This window comes from Protopterus annectens, chromosome 11.part0 (genome assembly GCF_019279795.1).
Source record: "Protopterus annectens isolate FY-2018-M chromosome 11.part0, PAN1.0, whole genome shotgun sequence".
NCBI lineage: Eukaryota > Metazoa > Chordata > Ceratodontiformes > Protopteridae > Protopterus > Protopterus annectens.
The window spans coordinates 346,805,907-346,825,494 of NC_056745.1; positions in this window are offsets into that span (position 1 = coordinate 346,805,907).

The window sequence follows — 19,588 nt, forward strand, 5'->3', positions numbered from 1 at the left end:
TGGTTATATTGCCATTGCCCTGACACTGATGTGGGTACTGGAGTAGGCATGATTATCAGGTATTAATCAGAGAAGTGTCCACCTGTGTTATGGCCCTGTGTCCATGCCTACCACTGCCAGCTATATCAAGACCTATATACAGTGGATATCACAAGTGTACACACCCCTGCTGGAATGCCAAGTTTGTCTGCTGTATGACAATCAGACTACAGAAGATCATTCTATAATGTTTCTCATCTTGAATGTGACCCCTAACCTGTCCAATTCCATTGAAATACAATCAAATGTGTTTCTAGGAAGGGGTTCAACTATTGCCAAATGAAGATGTGCTATGATGTTAGAGTCCAGACCAATATGGATGAATGCTGTAACCATCTCAAGAGGTGCATACACAAGTCTAAGGGTGTGCACACTCTTTCAACTGGCTTATTGCACTGAGTATTATTTCCATATATTTTCATAGACCAGATTGTTATGTTTTCAATTGGATTGTACAGGCTGTAGGTCACACTGCAGGTGGGAATTGTTATGAAATGAGTTATTGTGGTGTCATGTTTCAATTGCACAAATACCAGGCAGTGTATCAGGGGTGTGTATCCTTTATATCTACTGTAGCTATATGGACACAGCAGTACCTGACCTGTATATCCTGCCTCCACCAAGGTAGAATAATCCCCTTTGGTGGACAGCAGCAATACACAAACCACATAATAGGTTGCTACATTGGCTATACAGGGACATATAGATGCAGGCAACAACTTTGAAGCAAGTCCACCTATGTCTGAGCAAGCAGGTAAGTTCACATATGATGTCCTGTAAGGCTAACTATGACTATGAATTGGACATATCCATACCACCAAGGACAATTACAACCGTGTCTCCACATATGTTGTAAGTCTCAGATGAAACAACACAATTCAACCTGTACTGGGGGTGAAGAACACCACATACACACATGCCATGGATATAGGCAACCTGCATCACACAGGTTAGGTGAGAATATTGCCACCCTGTCCACCCCAGTCATACATGGGGATATGCACATCAACCACACTCCTCCCCTCAGCAATGGTGAGCATGTACATATTGCCTACTGATGGCAACAACAGCATATCTCCGTGGGGCATATTAACATCAGTGTCTTATACATGAACTCAGGCATGTGCTGAGAGCTCCAGTCACACACCACAGTCAAACACAGACCTGCCATCCACATGGAAGATGACCACTGTCAACCCTTTACACAGAAATGAATGGAGGATAGAGAATTATGCAATCAAGAGTCCAACATTGGGGGGAATAAGATAGCTCAGGGACAGGTGTGTAATGCAAGCTGCTATAGCCATGATAGCTTGGAGGGTTCCAGTGTAGTCTGGATTATTTCCAAGTAATATCCACTGTTGATGTGCATTTTTGACAACCGCATGAGATTGTGTGACCTTTTCCTGTTTATGTCTTCCAGGTAACATGCAGAGTGCTCGCCTACCAGCATTCTCTGTTGGGGAAACAGACATCATCACCCAATATGTGATTGGACATTATGTGGATGGAGAGCAGAAGATGTGCAGGAGAGGTCTGCCCTGTGGAACAGTGTGGTCCACAGGGTGAATGATGCCAGCCTGCACAGCAGAACTTATGTGCATGTGCAGCATCAAGCCACTGACCTCTAATGCCATGCCCATCAATGGGCTGCTGCTATAGCAAGGGACTGGCTAGCCACAGGTGGGTGGCCAGCCATCCAGCCCCCACTGACACCCACTGAGGAGCTCCTCACCACACTTGGGCCACACGCCGAACGCAGAAGCCATGACGCTGAGGGAAGCAATGTGGAGGTGGGTTGCACACACACACACACTAAATGAGGAGCGTACAGGTAAGGGCCCAGTGGGGATTAGTACACTAATGTATCCGACATACATGTATCTGTATTGTATCTACATGCATGTGTCAGGTCCGACTGCAGTTGTGGATGTGGTTTTCTAATGCACAGAGATGCACATCTATGGTGAGGACAGGACATTGTGTATTATTGCAGTTAGTACTGTAGATGTGCAGACATACTGCATCCATCCTATACCAAGGCCACATGTGCATCTGCTGACAATACCTCCCTCTCACAACTACCTAGGACCCTCTGGTCTGCATATGGGACAGCAGCCTGAAGCTGGTGAGTATTAAATTGTTCTATGGTTGCCTGGCAGTACCACAGGCATGTGAAGCACATGCAATTTACCATGCACATAACCATCAGTAATAGCTATATTGCTTTATGTAATAGCTATATTGCTTGTTGTCCATGTTCACTTTTGCTGGGGTTAACTGTATTGCATCAGAGTTGTCACCACTGGGGCCTATCTTACATGAATTCAACATTCCTGTACATTCCTCATAATTTATCAGTGCCAAGACATCTGCATAGATGCCAGCAAGTTGTGCTGGACAAATGGCCTAAGGTAAGGTTATGCGTGACACATTACTGGTATCCAGTGGATATAAATTGTGTACACACCCCTCTTAAGATGCAAGGTGTTCCTGTTACATACTAATTAGGACCACAATATGACAGTCCACACCTCTTCCAGCCTTTAATGTGACTCATAACAGGTACAGTTCACTTGTAAAACCAGGCATCTGTACCCATGTATGCAGACGTCCTATCAGCATGATGTTTCAGTCAGGTATGATACCTCATGCTGCCATATGTGTCAGTACACTCACTGTGGCCTATTTGGCTATAATATCACATACATGGGCATTTTTGAAGCACACAGACCACTTCTGACCATGTATAAGTTTCAAACATATGGATATTCCAGACACATCTGTACAGAGGAATGTACAATGGTTCAACTTGCTGCATGTGATGCAGATGCTGTCACCACACTATATAAAATAATGGCAGCGGGAGGTGGTCACCAGCCATGTACAGTATAGACATCAAAATGGTATAAGCCACACATGGTATGATCCTCACACAAACAGTTGCCAGCATTAGGATTAGAACTCCTGCCTATCTAGGTATTCCTACTATAGTGCTGCACAGTTATTAGATGTGCCATAGAGCTTATACAGCTCCACCTCTTACAAAGGTACTTCTAAGGTGAATGACATCAACAGGTCTACTAAATTGGAGTGACGGGAAGTACACTGGTCTAAGATGGTATGAACCAGTCAGCACATGATTCACACAAACATACTTGCCAGCATTGGGATCAGAATGCCTGCCTATCTAGGTATTCTTACTACAGTGATATGCCATTATCAGACGCACCACAGAGCTTATACATTGCCACCTTTCCCAACGGTACTTCTAAGGTGGATGACATCAACAGGTCTACTAAATTGGAATGAAGGGAAGTTTAAAGGGTAGTACACAGGTCAAAAATGGTACTAGCCAGATAGTATATGATTCACACACAGACATATTTACACACCTTCCAGAACTCCTGCTTGTTTAGATATGTCTACTATAGTGTTACACAATTACCACACATGCTACAGAACTTGCCGAATTTTCACATGGCCAAAGCTGCTGATACCTGCACAGCTGTGGTAAAGTATTACAGCTGGCTGACAGTCTGCCTTCTGTTCCTCTCATACATCATGCTAGTTCTTTCTGTCTTGCACTTCAACTAGCATTATGGCTTGGAACTTTACCAGGTTATTGTACCATGAAGTGTGGCACACCTGTGAGCCATGAGCAGTACTCATTCATCACAAATGTTGCCCCAGTACTTACTAGTTATGTCCACCCCTCCTGGAATGTTTGAAGGGCTGTTATCTGTACTTTCACCCATTGACCTGGTGCACATGTCCATTCTGGGAGACTGTTGCAACTGCCACATGTACACAGACAACCCTCCCCTCTAAATTCCAAACACTCAAACCTATGAGGGTTACCCATATATCACCCAATGTGGACATATGCAGTCTCCAGCAAAGACTGGACTAGCAGGTCAAGAAGATAAAATCAACACCTGCACCACACCATGTGGAACACGTAGCTCACCATGACACCCACTTTGACAGCCATTACATACAGTGAAAAGCCACACACCCACCTTCCCAGAGGCACTCAATGGACATCTACACAAACAGCACAGACCAGCAAGGCAGACAACCACTAAGACACTGCAACATGGCACATGCCAAGGGACACATATTTAACCTGCACAGTGTGACCCCAACCTAAGGCCCTAAAGCTAACCACCTTGCACAATGCAGTGATCATGGGTAACTCAATACTGAGCCATACACATTCCACTCTCTAGGTTGAATATAGAGCAGGTAACAGCCAAATATCAATCACATGCTAGCATCTAACACATGACACAGCCAGTTATGTCACTCCACAACAACTACTAGTATCACTCTGTATCCATGTGGGTGTGAATGAATTGGGACACACCTCCCTGGACTACATGGCAGAAGACATGGTTGAACTCTCTGATTATGCGGTTCAGGCTGGTGTGACAGTAGCCCTGGGTAGTGTACCACTGTCACCCAGAATGATGCTGCGGTACTATTAACAGATGGTTTACTGCAACATTGGCTTACGTGTTATGTGTCATTCTCATGGATGTCCTACATCTGTCACTGCTGGGTTACCAGGTACTGGCTCCGAGTCTTGCCACCCCTATGATGCCTTTATAAGCAGTGTTCCTAATGTTATTACCACCATAACAGCTACACATGTATGCAATCTGAAGGTCATGCTGCTCAACAGTGGACATCTAACTGTCAGGATGCAGTCACTCATAGCAGTTGCTGGAGTGGAGGACACATGTCTGCTGTAATGGAGAGGTGATTCACAGCAGCAGCAGTAGACAGCAGACCTGCAGTATCAGGCAATGACACATTCCACAACTGTCAGCCCCCGAACATGGACCACACCACGCCTCCACGGTTGGTGTTGTCTCCATATTAATTATGGATAGGAACACCTCCAGGCTAGTATCCCATCATAATGCACTGGAGATACTTCTGGTGCAACTGCCTTGAGGTAATAGTGCTATCCAGACCATAGCCTGCTATGGGTCCACATCTGTGTCCCTAGACTGTCAATGCCCATTCCTCAACACCCTGCCATCTCTAATGGTCCATTACAACACTGACATAATTACGAGTCTTCAACTACCCCTCCATCACCTGGGGAATGTAGCCACTCACCAGTACAGTGGCCCAATACTTCTGGGATTTATCATTTCCATTACCCTAGACCAGCTCATGCCTACCCCTGGTAGAGGATGCAACACCTTGACCTGTGTTGACACTTAAATATGGGACCATTGCTCATCATCAGATTTCAGTCCCTGCACGGTGAGATTCACACAGGCTGTAATCAACATGGAACTCAACATGTCAGCCACAACCTCAACAAAGATAGTCACCTGGCAAAAACTCTCCAAAGCTGACTTTGCAGCCATGAAAACAGGGGTGGATGTCTTCACTACACACATGGCAGTGGGATGGAGCTGCATGACTGTGGAATCATACACATAGGTGCTGTACAAATAGGTACATGAATGCATGGTACTAGCCAGAGCCAACATAACCCAGACACTATCCTCCAAACACTGGGAGACAATGTGATGGTCCCCTGCCATTACTAAAGTGTACATCAGAAGGACACTGTTGCAGGGAAAGGTGGTGTCCCATGACTGTTGAACTCCCTTATTAGCCTCAAACACAACTTTGAAACCCTCATGGAGTCCCTTACAGGCATCTATGACAGCAGAGATGCAGCAGACACTGATGACAGTCACAACAGTCTTGATAGTTACACCAACAACATCCACAGCTTTAAACATAAGTGTACAGTCTTGGCAACACATTCAGTGTCAGCTTTACCCCTCTCTCCCCTGACAAGTGAAGTGCTGAATGAATGTGTTCTCACTTCCCATTTCCATTCTAAGCATCTGTGTGTCACCAGGGTGTGGTCCTGCAGCAAGGCCACAGGGTATGGCAGTGTGGTGTCACATCCACAATGTCATAGGCAGGGTACAGTATGTGCACGGTAATTCCCGGTCTATAAAACAGTGATTGCCTATGCCTTACAGATTATAGGGCTGAGGGTTCTACATAGGTACATGTTGATGTACAACATCTATTGTAGAGTAGAGAATGGAACATGTTCTGGTTTGGACACACCTCTGATTGCTAATAACCACAGCCACAGGGAATATTCATCACCCAAACACACTGGGATTACTATTCAGACGCACACACAAACACACACACACACACACACACACACACACACACACACACACACACACACACACACACTCACACTTGCCAGTATTGAGATCCATAGGTTCATTGCTTCATAGGCATGTAGTAGATGAATGGGCCTGAAGATTCTACCAGGCTATCACAAGGGAATACCTTGGCATCAGGCCATATAAATAGTCCCCAGTGTGGCTCAGGAGTATAGTCACTGGAGTAGTCTCCAGGGGTGGGTATTTTATTCCCCATCCACTCATCCAGGTTTCTGTTGAGGGTGGCCAATGATGTGCACTGCTTCCCATGTATGTGATCTATATTCCATAATGTGGACAGTGTCTGGGTTGAGCACATGTCCCACTTGCATGTTCTTTGATGTGTGGAAGTGTGCTTGAGATCTCTGGGGTATGTTGTGTGAACAGACTGGTATCTTCTGAAGTAGCATTCCTGACCTCATTTGGTGAGACCTGGCTATGTAACCGAGGTAGTGATTGCACCTACATTGACAGTATGATACGGGTATTCAGTGGAGTTGGTGGCATCTGTCCATACAGGGCATATGTATAAGGTATGGTATTCCCTTTGTGGGGTATGTTTGCAGACTCTACAGTTTTTGCAGGTGTCCAGTGGGGAACATGGCAAAAGGGCCACTGTACACATTGATTGGGCTACTGAGAGGATGGAACAGGGTGCCATGTCCTTTTACTTGCCGGATAACACACTCAGTCAGGAGATGTAACACATCAAAGTACTTTCTGATGTCAGTGGCACTGTTGTGGTCAACAGGCATGTAGTCCACTGCAGTCACATTGTGAGTACTATCTGTGAGGCAATATGCAGGGGAACTACCAATATAGTGGTTGTTGCCTAGCCAAGTGTGTTTGTGCATGATACGTGGGTGGAGAGTGATCTGTGAGTAATAGTAGGGTTGCCTATACTGTTCCCTAAACCATACTGTCACATTTAGGGCTCTAGATTGTCTACACCGACCTCTAGAGTGTTTGACAACTGTTGGCCTTGTAGTGTGGACATTGTGACATATACTAGGCCCTCAATATAATAATTTAGCAAAACCCACCCCCCCCAATGGATCCTGTTATTACACAATTACACCAACCACCACACAGGATACTGTTGACGGACACACACACACACACACACACACACACACACACACACACACACACACACACACACACACACACTTCTCAGTGCAGAGTTTCAAGCCCCTACCTAGCTATGTATTGCTACTACAGTGCACCACATTTATCACATGCCCCACGGAGCTTAGAGGATGGATTGTGTCCCAAGGTACTTCTAAGGTGAGGAACATCACCAGCCCTTGTAAATACTGGCATTGGGTGATGTAGTGGGTGAGAGATTCCAAACAATTTTCTACCCTACACCCACATTTACATTTGTCAGGGGTGAGGTTCAAACCTATTGAACTATATTTTCAGACTATTATGGTTACACATTTACCAGATGCACCACTGACCTGACATAGTTTAGGGTTGCCAACAGGTACTTCTACAGTGGATAATATCTGCAGGACTGCAAAAGTCAGGCACTGAGATGTGTACTGGGTGTAAATGGGGCCAAAATCTTTCAGGTATGGACATACATATGTGCACACCCAAACACTTAGCAGGGAGGAGATTCAAACCCATACCTACACAGTTATTGCTACTACAATGCATCACATTTATTACATGCACCACAGAGCTCATAGGATGGATGTTGTCCCAAGGTACTTCTACGGTGAGGAACATCACCAGCCATTGTAAATACTGGCATTGTGTGATGTAGTGGGTGAGAGATTCCATAAAATATTTAACCCACACACAAATTTCCCAGGGGTGAGATTCTATCTAACCATCTTTTCAGACCATTATGTTGCACATTTACCACATGCACCACTGACATTACATACTTTAGGTTTGCCAATAGGTACTTCTAAGGTGGATGATATCTGCAGGACTGTTAAAGTCAGGCACTGAGATGAGATGTGTACTGGGGCCAAAATCCTTGAGGTACAGACATACACACACAAACACTTGCCAGGGATGAGATTCAAACCCACACCTATGTAGTTATTGCTAGTACATTGTTCCACATTTATCATGCACGCCATGGAGCTCACTTATTGGAGAATTGTGCAAAGGTATCTTTGAAGGTGAGTGACATCAGCAGCAGTGTTAAAGAAGGGGTAAGGGAAGTGTAAGTGTGAATGACCACAAAAGCAGGTCTCTACAAGGATACACATACTCTCTCACACAAACACTCACATTTACCAGAATCAGGATGGGAACACCTACCTAACTAGTTTGCTACACTATAGTCTTACACAGTTATCGCAAGCATCACGGAGCTTACATGCTGAAGAGCTGTCCAAAGGTATCTTTGAATGTGAGTGACATCAGCAGCAGTGCTGAAGGAGGAGTACAGGAGATTTAGTAAGTGTGAATGGCCTTAACCACATTCATCTAGAAACACACACACACAGACTCACACACAACTTTACATTTGACAGGGATGAGATTACAACTGCTACATGGATACCTATTTGTACTGTAGTGTTACACAGTTATCACAAGCACCACTGACACTATAAGGGCTAACCAAAGGTATTTCTACAGTGAATGACATCAGCACATCATGTGATATAAGCCAATGGGATGTGTAGTGGGTGGGACAGGCCTCATAATGGTATTCTCTCTGTCGCTGTCTGTCTTTCTCTTCCTCACGTCTGTGTGTGTGTATGTTTAACATATTATATTATGTTGGCCTTAGATATATGTGTGTGTATTCCTATCCATTGTGTGTGTGTGTGGGCGTGTGTGTGTGTGTGTGTGTGTGTGTGTGTGTGTGTGTGTGTGCGTGTGTGCGTGTGTGTGTGTGTGTGTGTGTGTGTGTGTGTGTGTGTGTGTGTGTGTGTGTGTGTGTGAAGTATCAATGATGTATAATATGGTGTGTGTGCACAGACAGCTGCAAATAACCAACATGTTAGTCCACTGTGTTGTGAGATATGGGCTTCATTTGTCTATGTGTAAGAGCATGCCCAGTATGAGTGTGTGCATCCATTCCAGGGAGGGTTGAACTCCAGTTCAGGGTTTTGTGTGCTACAGCTACACCTAGCAAACTGTTTCTGTAGGATATCTGTAGATAGGGTGCCAATATGGAGACACAATGGGCTTAGCATACAGGGTATACTGTAGTTATTGCTGTCTGTGCTGCTTGTGTGACATGTTTGGTTGTAGCATAGATATTCTGACATATGTACTGTTTTACAATGTGATGTGTCATGTCATCAACTACTGACAGTTATTATTCTTTGCTCACAGTTATTTCCCGGGAAATACAAGATGAATGAAGCTGAGACCAATATTCTGAGGCATATAGACTGCACATTCTGGCACACACCTGCCATTGTGGAGGGGTAGCTACAGACAATAGACTGCTGGTTCTGTGTAAATGGTGCAGCACCTTGTTAGTATGTTGGCTGGGGTTCCCCTCCTTGTGCTTTTCTCAACTTCACGGAATGGCCATATCCTGCTGCGGCCATACCTCTCAGCTGTATGGATACACCCAGGTTATCCAGAGGCAGAACTCATATTTGGTCATTTTATCTTCACATTGTGGTTTACAAGTGGTTTTGTGGCTATTCTTTCATGTGTTTGAAGTCAGGAGTAGTATGGGCGGACATTAGAGTTTCAGATTTCACACACTCCATGACATCCATACTTTTACACCCCCCTCAGTGATTCTCTCCTCCCCCTAACATTATGTAAGCAATATTTCTGAGGTATCCCTATAGTTGGGCCTTTATCCCAGTATATTTATGGCCTAGTCCACAGTCCTCACAGTAGGACATCGGGAGGCATGCTACTGGCATTTGTCAACATGATCTTGCATTTGTTTTCTGTTTACTGTTAGGTTGTTAGTTGGGACCCCCTGACATTCCGTACATTGGCACTATGGGTGAGGCATGGGCCTTTGCCAGAGGACTGTAGGCCATTTGAGAGTGCTGCAGGCCATCTGTTACTGCATTTCTACATGGGATTGTGAGGGGGGGTGCACATCTGCAGACTTTAACATTTGAAATGACTGTACTGGTATTTTGGTTACTCTGTTGGCTTCCATTTCATATTGTATTGTGACCTATCATGCAGACAGGAGGCATATCAGTAGAGTACACATGTTAGATCTTAATAGCATATATTTCAGTTTCAGATGTCTTACCTTTAGAACTGGAATGCAACTGTCAGACCTGTTGTAGTATGTCCGTGTAGGTCTGGTGTGGGGGCTGTTCACCACTGCCATCATTTGGGGCCCTTAGCCCTGCCTTTCTTCATGGTCATCTACACCTGTCCTGCTGGGTAAGGCTGGTGGTGGATATGTGACCCTCATTGACATCCATGTGTGTGACCTATTGACACCCACAGTTTTTAGGGCCATCACATGTACTGCAGTGGGTGTTGTCACCTTATGTAGTGCCACCTAGTATGTTGACACCGGTATTTCTTATGAATTTCCTGCTGCCCCATATAGCTGTCTGCTGCTATCCCATTCAGACGCCCAATTCCCTGGCATGCTTGCATACATATCATGCATACAAGTATGAGAACATACTCCTCCATTCGGTAATTGATAGGAAGAGTGACTTACCTTGTTTCTGGGCCAGTATTGAGGACAGTGCTGGAGGGCTGATTATGTTGGATGCACATAGTACACTCCCTGTACATGGTAAAGCTCAGGTAATGTAATGTCTGGCATCCCTTTTACTGTATGTGATGTGTGAGTTGGAGAGAAGTATCAGTACCTGGGTCCCTACAGTGTCAGTGTGTGTGCTATGCGTTGACTCTTTGCCAAGGCCTGGGCATACTGTGCATGCCTCCTTCTACCTACAGGGGCAGGCTCAGGATGTTCCTCCTCTGAGTTCCTCTGTGCCTGGGCTGGCCTTAGCAATGATGGGGGGCTGTGTGGCCCTGCCCCATGCTGTTCCTGCTGCAGCTGTTTCCGCAGGATCATATTGTGTAGCATGGCACATACTACGAACATGTGTGTACATGTAGCTGGAGAATACTGCAAGGCTCTACCAGATATGTTAAGGCAGCAGAACCTTGACTTGAGCATCCCAAACACATGCTCTACAATGATCCTCGTTTATGCATGTGCCTCATTATGGTGTTCTTGTTTGGGTGTGTGTGCATTTCTGATGGGTGTCATCAGCAGTGGCTCCAGTGCATAGCCACCGTCTCCCATTAGATGGCCATATGGGATGTCCCCCCTGGCAAACACCTGATACAGCTGTGAGCAATGACAGATGTGGGAGTTGTGATAGCTTCAAGGGCTGCCAGCACACACACTCATGATAATGCCTTGGGCATCGCACATGACCTGGCAGTTGATGGAGGGGAAGCCCTTGCTGTTTATGTAGACCTTGTCCTGCTCACTGGGTGGTGCTTTGATGTGGATGTGCATGCAGTCTATAGCACCAACTACCTCAGGGTATTCTGCTATATGGTGGAACAGACACATATGTGTGGTCAGCATCTCACGGGTAGTGGGGAAATATATGTGCTCATTGGCATGTTGTGTCATGGCATCCAGAAACTGGTGGAATACCCTGGATGATGATGCCCGAGACCCCCATGATATCCCCATTTGGTCTTTGGAAGGCACCTGTGGCTAGTATAATTAAGCCTAGACATACCTTGATATCCACTGGGATGGGTTCCCCTCTATTAGTTCTGTGTGTAAGGTGTGGCTGGCACACTTCAATGATTTGCTGTAGAATGTCCCTGTCCACCCTATAGTACTCTACTATCTCCAGCTCATGTAGGCCCTGGTAGGTTACCCTGGGTCTGTACACTCTTCTCCTCCTCTTCACTGTGGGTCAAGTTGTCAGCATTCTCCTCCTCACCACCCTCAGTCTCTAGCACATATTGATGGAGTAAAACAGCAGCAGCGTCTAAGATATTTAGTTATTTTTGCCAGTTAAAAATCCCCATCTGTGTACACTGGTGGTGTGCAGTTTGTGGGAAAAACCAGTCTGTAGGGTGTTTGCATAGTTTATATTAGTGTGCTGGGCTGCTGCATATGTAATTGGCTGATTCTGATACATTCCATTTGCCAGCTATGCTAGTTCTCCTTGATTGCCTTCCTACTGCTGTTTCCCCTTACCACTTCCTCCCAATTTAAGCCCTGAGGTGCGCTGCACATACCCAGTGCTCAAATGTAAACAGTTCTGCTATTTCCTGTGTTTTTTTTAGGCCTGCTGCGCACTGTGCACACCCGTTTAGCTAATGTAAGCACTTTTAAGCAGAAACGGCCCTCCCTGGATATGAACACACTCTGCATTTCATGAAATAAGACAATACAGCCGCAGACACACCCCCTTCCTTAGCTGTGCTCAGCTAAGGGCAAACATAGGCCACAGAACTCCAATGAGCTTAGAGCAGGCATGACATACCCCCTTATGAAGTCATTCAGCTCTTATACTTGCACTGTTGTATTGCTGCACCTACATGGCTAGGTACAAGCTGACACTTTGAGGAAATCTGTGATTCAGTATAACTCCACTCATTTGCATACCCCAGTGTGTAACCTTAGTTACTGCACTCCTTTCCCCTTGACAACTAGTGCTCCTTCATATTGTTTACATTCTGCATGTCATTGACTATAATGGCAAAATGCAGAATTATCTTAGTATTGACTTTTCTCAATTTTTTTTTATTTTCGACATGATGCCATTTGCGCGCCGCTGCCCTAAGCTTAAATGGCCGTGACTGGCCAAAAAAGAAAAGTTTAATTTCATAAAAAAATAAGCTATTATTAATGCCAATGGCTTTATATTTGGCCATTGGCATGTGTGTTTGACTGCAATGCATGCTTTCCATGAGCTGTCCTGCCTCCATTTGTTCAGATACAGAAATGTATTCAGTTACTAACTGAATACATTACTGCACTGACACAGCTCCTGCACAGAGTCCGGCCAGCTTCATGGATTGCAAAATCACCTCATTTGCATGGTTTTTACCAGTAAATGAGGAGATTTGCATCCCGCACAGCTTTCTGTACAGGAACAGTGTAGGGCCACTCATGCATGTGAAAACAGAACTTTCCTGGATCATTCGGTGGCCATTTTCTGTACAGGAGCTCCTACAATGTTCCCGCATGCAAAATGGCTATTCATGTATCCTGGGGAAAGACTTATTGCTGTGTGACTCCCATGCCCTGGCCCAGCAATCAAGGAGCCTAAATCCTCACCACTAACACCAGTGAGGGGCATCCATATAGGGAAAGGATAATAAATACGCACACAGTAAAGTACAATTTCCCTTAAGAGCACACAGAGATCACAGTCAGTCTGGGGCTGGTGTCTCCCTTTCTCTCCAGGTCCCCAATAAGACTCCCCACTGGCACAGCTATAGGGTCCAGATCTCAGCCTAGTGGGCAAGCTAAAAACCTACAGCACCCTCTCTTTCCAACCAGTGCTTTGTGTCCCTGCCCAAGTAGCTGACACACAACACTTTGAGATAAGAGTTTATACAACCACACAGACACTCCTAGGGAAGGCTGGCACAGGTTCTCCAGCTATGCCTCTTTTACCCAGACTATACGGTAGAAATCACTGCCACCACCCAGCTAATATTTATCAACTACTCAAAGACCCTTAAAAGGGTGTCCAATTATTACTGTGCAATATTATATTTCTAACAGAAAACACAGTTCTACAAAACTTACATATAGAGCAAAGCAGTGCTGGTGATGTTGGATATCCCCAAGACAAAATGCTCTGAGCTGTCTGATTTTCTCTCTTTAAATTGATAACAGAGAGCTGCTTCACATGACATCACTCTTCACACTTCTCTGGTGTTCCCAGGCTAACAGAAACAACATTTACATTCTTTTCACCTGGTCAGAAACCAGAGCAAAAAAGGACATTTATGCATGCAAATTCTAGCCATTAACTCTGGTCTTAAAATAATAGGCAGGATGCCTCCCTCTAGACATATCGGCTCTGAATTTTGACATCTAACAAAGACAGTCATAAAATGCTTGACTTAGCTTTTTAGCAGCACAGTGCACTGTTGTTATATTTTTGCAGTTCAATATCCAATGCAGTCTTTTCACATTTAAGAGAACAAGCCTGTGGCTTATATTAATATTTACAAATGACAGAATTATCTACAGAATTCTATCTGGCTAGGCTGGCAGCTTTCACCTATCTTCACATGCTGCATTACTCTGAGTACTCCAGCCTCTTAACAAAATGCCCCTACCCCATACACCTAATAGCTTAGGATTGTAACACTCCTGTTAAAATTGCCTGACGTATGATGCATGTATTATTGAATTCTACCACAGCCATTGAACTTGCAGCCTCTTTTTGAAGGCTGTTTCATTCATTCACTACCATTTCTGTTAAAAATATTTCCTGTATGTCACCAAAATGGTCTCCTTCTGTATATTCAAATAGTGGCTTATTTTTCTTTTAACTATCTTTTTTGAAGCACTGTCCCCCTGTATGGTCTTCTCTGAACACTTGAATATGTTGTCATATCTTCCACCTTTTTAAGATTGTTCACATAAAATTCTTCTAATATCTCTTCATATAACTGACGGAGAAGAGTACACACTATTTCTTGCCCTCCGCTGAATGACGTAGTGAGATTACTCCAGATGTGAGGTCTTAAATACTCTATGAAAGGAAGCATAATCATATCTTGTTTTATGCATATTAAATGGTAAATATAATGATGAGAAGCTATAAAGAATCAGGAGTTCTGTTCCTTAATGTACTAATTTATATTTGAAAGATTTTCCTAATGCACATGGAATGGTTGTACTTCAGTCATTAAATCCATCTTTGGCTGGATTTCTTGAGTACGTGACATCTTTTCTACTTTATTTACAAGTTCCCACAGCATGCTTATCCTCTTGGCCTTTTAAAAATTACAAGGACCATGTTTCTGTTTAGAATTATTTCAAAACCATTACTTCATTGTGGCAATAATATCAACGTAATTACTGAGGTCAGCTTGTGAGATCAAACATGGCAATAAAAACAGCTGAGGTGGTGATTTAATTATGAAGCTGAACGCATACTTGGTAGCAATATGACATGTTGCAATAGTCTCATTATCTTGCATTTATAAAATATCAAGACAAAATCTGACATTATACAGTGAAAACTAACAATCTATACTTAATATGAGAAATGAACAACAAAGTCTCTGTGCACTATATGTGGTATAAACGTATAAAGTAATATGATGACAGTGACAGATTTAAAGATTATGTAGTCCATATCACAACTGTGCATCCTCTGCATCTAGGTATTTCTTCTTATTTTTTTTTGCAATCAATAAAGCATATAATGCAAATTATACAGCACCATTACAGATGTAAATGAAATGTAACGTAGCTAGGTTTATCTTACCCTGTCCATTTTGAAATGGTGCGATGTCATGATAACTGCATTCCTGGAACTTATAAATCAATCATATCTAGTGTCTTTGACATGTACACAGAGCAGTTATTCACTCACGTGTGGACTGTGTCAAAAATGAACAATGCATTGTCTGAATTAGGAATCAGCAATGCATGGTTGTTTGATCAGACTGTATTGCAATACATCAAGCCATATTATACAACGATCCCCCCATTAAATATTCAAAAATGTGCACGCTGATTGGTCAGCGTGCACATTGTAAATCAGAGTTATAGTAATGGAAAAAGGTCCGGTCACCCACCTGAGACTGATTCTTATAGTTATTCCTTTATATTCTGCTTTGTTTCATGTTGTGCCTATTAGAGCCAGAAACTCCAGGCTGTAATCTGACTACCAGCAACATTATGTCCTACTTCTACACAGGGATTAGAACCTTGCTACACTCCACAATACAAAACTGCTTTGGTTAAAGCCAACTAAGTTAATCTGTCTCTGTTTGCTGAGCATATAAATGTCACCGTGTTTCCTCTCTTGTTCCATAGGCTGACTTTGGTGCTATCCATATGCTATTTTTTTGTTTAACTTAATTGCACACTTTTCTACTTTTTTTGCATGCCATTCCAATTGTCACCACACCTCTCAAATTCTTAGTACAAGAATCCGGGACAGCTCGCAAATAATGGTGAACAAAGGTTTAAAGTCAGGTACAGGCATTAAATATAGTTCTTATATACTTAAGATCATAGGGTCATATGAACATACTAAGCTATTTGCCCTGAGGCCCTTACAAGTCTATCCAAGAATGTAGCCCATGTTTCAACAAGTCAGCACTCAATGCCCCTGTCCAGCAGGAACACAGGTAGAATCCCAGGGGTGTATTTTCTGTTCCCCATCCAATTTTCCAGGTTGCGCTTAAAAGGGATTAATGAGGTACTCTGCTTGACATAGAGAGGGAGTCTATTCCACAGAAGGGGGAGTCTCGGGGACACAAATCTGTCCCATCACACCAAGTCCTATTGATGTCACAGACAAGTTTGAGGTCGTGTGTGTGGGTTACTCGAGTGGAGCTTGACTTGCAGATGTGCAGCAGTCCCAAGAAGGTGGGGTCTGAGATTGCTTTGTATGCCAGACAGAGGTCACCTCTGAGGAGTCTGTATGAGACTGAGTAGAGGGACAGGGCTTTTAGCCTATCTATGTAGGGTAGATATTCGAAGCCCTGGATTCTCCTGGTGAGGAACCTCTGTGGTTTCTCTAGCTGCTGCATGTGCTTTGTGAGGTACATGCTGATAGGGGCATTGTGCTCAATAATGGGTCTTATAAGGGAAGAATACAGATGTTATAACCTACTTGTCTCTGTATGAGATACCCATACTAATGAGGTGGACTGTGTGAAAGCTTTCCATATAACAGAGGCAATATGGTGGTCAAGATTCAGTTTGCTATCAACTTGGGTGCCCAAGTCCCTCATGACTGATTACATGCTTAGGACCTTGTAATTAATGTGATAATTTGTGGGGACGTCACTCTCCCCAAAGGAGTTGATGCAATTTTTAGCATTCAGTTTGATCCCATGTTTTTGGCACCAGTCATTTGTTTAGGTGAGACCCTCTTAGAGGATGCCCACATCACTGGGGGAATTGATGACAGTGCCCAGCTTGCACTCATCTGGACACTTGTTCAGCCATAGCCCACTGGTTTTGGCCTGTACCTCAGAAAAGTATATCCCAAACAACAGAGGCCCCAAGATTGATCCCTGGGCTACACTGCTCATTATGGGTCAACTGCTTGAGATGGCTTCCTCTAGTTTGACTAGGTGGGTTCTATCTGTGAGCCAGTTAGCTATCCATCTGATAACATATGGAGTGATGCCTAGTTGAGAGAGTTTATCTATTATACCCCAGTAGGCCAGGTCAAGATAGGTGGTGTGCACCATCTTCCATTTGTCCATGGCTTTGGTGACTTTCTCAAAGAAGTCAACCAAATTTGACAGTCATTGACCTCCACTTGAGAAAACCAAACTGTGTGGGATTGAGTGTTTTGAGGTTGCCAATGTCCTTGTTAATGAGCTCCATGATAATCCTTTTCAAGGCCTTGCAGATCAGGCTAGTTAGGCTGATGGGTCTATAATTTCCTGGATTGGTGGATGCTCCACTTTTGTGCAAAGGGATGACAATGGCTGTCATCCACTTGGCTGGGATGAAGCTGATACTCAGGCTTTGGTTGAACAGGGTGCCAAATGGTGCTGCAAGTTCCTGCCTGAGTTCATGTAGGATGCAGCCTGGGATGTTATCAGGTCCAATGGAGGCTGTACTTTTTGCTTTAGAGAGGGCAGTGATGACTTACTTCCTAGAGATATGGGGAGGGGGTCAGGTGCTGGGGATGTTCTGATTTACTAATGAGTGGAACAGAGGGGTGAAGTGTACACTGAACCTGTCTACCAGCAGGTTGGCTATATATATGGCAGTTGTGTATGTGGTGTCCTTGACCACCAGTTCTGAGCAGATCTGAGTGCTTCCTTTGAGATTGCGGACATATGTGAAGAAATCTTTAGGATTGTATTTAGTAGATGTGGCCAGTTTAGACTCGAAGTTTGCTTTGGAGGATTTCAATAGTGTTCTTATTTGCTTGGTCAGGCTAAGGAGAGATTGCTTCCAATTAGGCACCTGCTCCTTCTTGGTCCTGGACAGCAATTTTTTTCTTTTATTATAGAGTTTATTTATTGCAGATGTCCACCAGACAGGTTTACTTTTCCTTGAGGAGGATGATTTTATCCTGTCAGGTATTCCTGATTTCATGCAGCTATATAAAGGCTTGTATAGTACTTTGATGTAGGTCTGGACATATGTGCCAGCTACTATGGAGGGGGCAGGGCCTGTGAAACTGTTTATACCTTCCCTCAGAAGGTTGTAATCAGCTTTGGAGAAGTTTTTTTTGTTTCATCCTAGTTGGATCGGGGTAAGGGAAGATGGTGACTTCGAAAGTGACCACTTTGATTTTACCAGAGAGGATGTAGGAATACTGCAGTGGTTTCTCATGTTGGCTAAAACCAAGTCCAAGATATTATCACCTCTTGTGGAGGTGTCGACCAGCTGTTCCAAGGCATTTGCATTGACTAAATCAAGGAAACTCTGGGCATTTGTGTTTTGGCATGAGTAGTTCTTCCAATCTATGGTTGGATAGTTAAAGTTACCCAGGATCAGGGTAAAGGGTTGAATCTTGATAGATTTGAAAAGGTCCAGATAGGTGGAGTAGGCATCTTAAGTCAAAGTTGGGGGCCTGTAGCTAGCTATGATTTGAATAGGGGTCTTGTCAATGGTTAACTGCACCTGGAGATTCTTCTGTGCATCATACTGTTTATCCAGCCTGCTGGTGTGTGTGACTGCACAAATGTCAGCATCTTTCAGGGTTAAGAATGCTTGCAATGAGTGCAGTTTCATGTTTAGACTCCTAGCATTTAGCAACATGACCTTTAATTTGCATTTTGATGAAATTTTCATGTTGGTAGTTTTGATCTCATGGCATTGCCTAAAGAAGAGACTATGGGAGAGGCAACAGCCTTTGCCAGAAGACTGAAATCCAAGGGAGACAGATGCAGTCCATCTCTGGCAAAGGATTGTGGTCTGCCGATCATGTCTTCCCGGGTTGTCAGGTACTGGATCCCCTTGCAATGACACCAGAAACTAAGTCAATTGTTAAAGTCAATTATTTACTGTTTGTATTGAGGCATCCTTTTGGGTAATGGTAGAATGTTTCTTAAGGTTAGGAACATACCTGCCTGGGACACATATTCAGCTTAGAAAACTGACAGAGCTATAGATTTTGCTTTAACATGCATTTTGAGAAGGATATGAATTTGGGAACTCAAATATCTGCCACTATTTAGTGACTACAATCCTCTATAAA